We start from the raw sequence: 3612 nt of genomic DNA, 5'->3' as shown, positions 1-3612 counted from the left end.
TTATGGGACCCGTATCGACTGATACGGGGCATATATGTATCGGTAACGGTGGGCACCGTTACGCCCACCGATATCGCAATGGAACACCTTGATGTAAGGTGGGGGGTCAGGATGAACCAACTGAATGACCAACCAACTCAGAAGTAAAGAAATTCCACCACACATGGTTTAAACTATCTTCACGAGCAACTGAATGTGGGATTTCAATCCCTTCCATCAACCATCCTCACAAGTGGCACTGTTGTAAAGCCATCCATAGACCTTCCAAATTGTAGATGGAGCATATATCTATAACATCACCGGTCAGGCAATCCTAAACATCCAATTAGTGACTTCAAATTGATGCTAAGGGGGTGTTTGGATCTTAAGTTACTTAAGATAAGCTACTTACACCTTAAGTAGCTTATCTTGATTTCTACTTATTAAACTTAAGTGATTAAGTAACTTTAAATTTTAAAAAAGCTACTTATAATTAATCATAAACTAAACTAAACCCTTATGTTGGTCATCCGAATCCATTGAAAGAAGGCTAGGAACTCTTTCGTAAAGGGCTTCTAAGTGAAGCTGTGCTGGCTTTAGAGGCTGAGGTTCTGAAGAATCCAGACAATGCTGAAGGTTGGAGGTTGCTTGGAATAACAAATGCTAAAAATGATGATGATCAATGGGTGATTTCTTTTTCCCAGCATCAAATTTAGAGAAGTTCTTTAATTTTCTATGGAATTTCAATGCAGATGTTTGTGTGTGAGCTATGTATGTTCTCTTACCACACTTTTTGTTGTTGAACACCATTCTTAGGATTGTGACAGACCAATATGTTAAATCCAGCAATTGTGATGCTTGGTACAACTATGTATTCTAAAATCTTGCATAGAAAATAGAACTTTCAAGATCTTGGTTGATGATAACTCTAGAAATGGTATTAAATGGTCCAATTTCGTTTGCATGTCTGTGTGCATGTGCATGCTCATTTTGTTTCCTTTCTGATGCTTCAAAGTTGCTAATGGGTGCATTTTTTGTCTAGTTACTTTGCCTTGCGTTGTGTTTTTGTTTTTCTTAGACTATCAGTGGTCCTAGAAATACAGGAATTTTAGTAAAAGAGCAACTATTGTCTATTGAGATGCTCCTTTTGTCTTTTGCAACTGTAAGCCCCTGCCGTCATGAAATAGGTTAAAGATTCATAAAGTTGTCCATATTTGTGCGTATTATTCACGTTCATCTTTATAGGAATGGTGAAATGAAATCCTTGGCAACTTTTGTATTCTCCATTCTTTATGATCTTCTCATAAAATGAAAATTTTAAAAAAAAAAGTTTTGATGTTGTTGTCATTCAGCAAGGATATTGTTTTAGAAGCATTCATCTGAACAAATCTGTTTGTATTGCAGGCTATTGCATCAATGATGTAGGCACATGAAGCAGACCCAACAAACCTGGAAGTGCTTCTTGCTCTTGGTGTGAGTCACACTAATGGTTAGTGACTGGTTTCCCATGTAGTTGCTGTGTATAGAAGCTAGCAGACTGTGTTAAAGATGGTCCATTTTACTGAACCTGGAGTTCTCTAAAATTCTGTTCACAATCATATGCCTGTCTATGGTGGTTGTTACATATCAAAATATCTTTGAGCTTTTCAGACAAATTTTCCTGCCACACTTTCCTTTCTAATGTTTTAGTTAAATATTGCTATGCATTTGCTGAAAATTCTGTTATGCAGTTACTACAGATAGAGAGTAAATGGTGTGATATACATTAACAAAATGTCGTGCTTTTGTGGCGCACTGGTGCTAGTGTTATATTGAGTACTCAAAAGAACTTGCTAAATCAACTTGACTCAATATTGACTGATGTCCATAGCAGGTGTTAACTGGCTTTATAAAATCCAAAATACTAGATTGAGTACTCAAGCATTTAGTCTGAGTCAAGTTTGGAGTTTTTAAATCTTGGATGTGAGGTCCTAATTTCATTAACTTACAATGAATGTATAGTGTGTTCTTTAATGATATTCATATATAAGCTGCTTTTTATGAAGATTTCATATTTCAAATTATGACTAGCATGAAATCAGTTGATTCACTTTGCGCACTTTGCGACTCTGCAGAGTTGGAGCGATCAACAACATTGAAGTATCTTTATAGTTGGCTTCAGCATCACTCAAAGTATAGGGCACTTGCACCGCCAGAGCAGCCTGTTTCTCTATTATGATTAAAAAAAATGCTGGTTCTCATTATTTGTATTTTTTACATCATTTATTTGTATTTTTATCCAATGGCGTCTCAGAGCATTCTTTGGTAAGAACGCTACTGTCGATTCTTCGACCTGAGTTATTTGAAGTACATAAGCAAGATTGTATTTTTTTTTTTTTTTTGAAATTTATTATAGATATTTTATTTTTAAAGAAAAAACTTTTATTGATGTTCTGGTACAGGAAGAGATTCAATAAGCAGTTTTGGTCTACAGATTTGTCCGGCATAAGCAATCACAATTGAAGCCGAGGGACGAGAAGATAGTAGTCGTCGCACTACAAGGTGAAAGATGTGTATTTACTTCAGTCGGATAGAACAAACTGAAGAATGCTCAATTGAAGTTCTTTATTTTCTAGGATATGTTATATATGCTCCATTTGAGTTTTTATTTATACAGATTGTCGATAAGAATGCTCAAAGAAAAATACGTGGCTACTATTTTTGTAGGCATTGCAGTAAAATTACATGGAGAATTGTTAGTGGCAGTTGTAATAGCATTCACTTTCATCTTTGCTTCTTTGGTATTTCATCTTGCAAGAAGGAAATGTGTGCACCGTGAGTTTTATATAAAATCCAGAGGTTTAGTTCATTTCGCTCATGGAAATCTTAAACATACTGCTCTTGTAGGTACCCTGGCCCAATGCTCAAGAATGTTTGATCAACTGGTGGGTCAAAGCTCAAGCTTGTCCAATCAACTGGTGAGCCATACATGTACATTGAGTGTGGACCATTAGTAACATCTTTCAAGTGTCCATTTCTCTGGCTTATGCATGACTGATGTAATGAGCAGACTGGCATGATCTTTGGACCAAGGTGTCTGCACAGCACGGCTTGCATGATGAGTAACTTGAATGTCACACACGTGTGTAGTGAATGATCTACAAGTTCCATTAGTATTTATCTAATTTAGGTGGCCAAAATAAGTCGTAGTAGTTCAAATTTTCTTACATCTACTACATGCTTTTGTTCAGCAGCAATTTCTGTCATTTTTGTAATTTCGAATTTGTTGTCAGTTGAAGACTAGATATTTACTTTTGATTCTGTAGTTGATTCACATTTTACCCAGGTTCGGAGATCAGATCATTCACAGTCAACTAAAGTTCTGCATTCATCTTTATAAAAATTTAGATGATATTTAAATTTGAATTTGTTTATGGATTGTTTTCTAGCAGGAAGATCTTTTTCGGTTGGTTGGCATCCCATTAGTAAAGAACTCCTTGGCTGGTTTTAACACTTACATAGTGTTATATGGATAGGTATGAATTGGTAATGTGCATGCCTGCAAATGCTTGTCTTGTATTCATTATAGGCTTTCTATATTATTAATTTTTTTTAAACGTTAACGCAGCTTTGTGCGATATATTAAAATTTTAT

General features: G+C 35.5%; 1 long non-coding RNA gene across 1 annotated transcript; it reads left to right on the top strand.

The window, feature by feature from the left end:
• Window positions 1–497: 497 nt before the first annotated feature.
• Window positions 498–2192, top strand: LOC131257385 (uncharacterized). The gene is made up of 3 exons (XR_009177351.1): window positions 498–665; window positions 1384–1468; window positions 2094–2192. It is a non-coding gene; the product is annotated as an uncharacterized LOC131257385 (long non-coding RNA).
• The last annotated feature ends 1420 nt before the right edge of the window (window positions 2193–3612 follow it).

Source organism: Magnolia sinica, chromosome 10 (genome assembly GCF_029962835.1).
Source record: "Magnolia sinica isolate HGM2019 chromosome 10, MsV1, whole genome shotgun sequence".
In the NCBI taxonomy this organism is placed as follows: domain Eukaryota; kingdom Viridiplantae; phylum Streptophyta; class Magnoliopsida; order Magnoliales; family Magnoliaceae; genus Magnolia; species Magnolia sinica.
The sequence above is the reverse complement of the archived record's forward strand: the minus strand, read 5'-3'. Positions and strand labels throughout refer to the sequence as shown.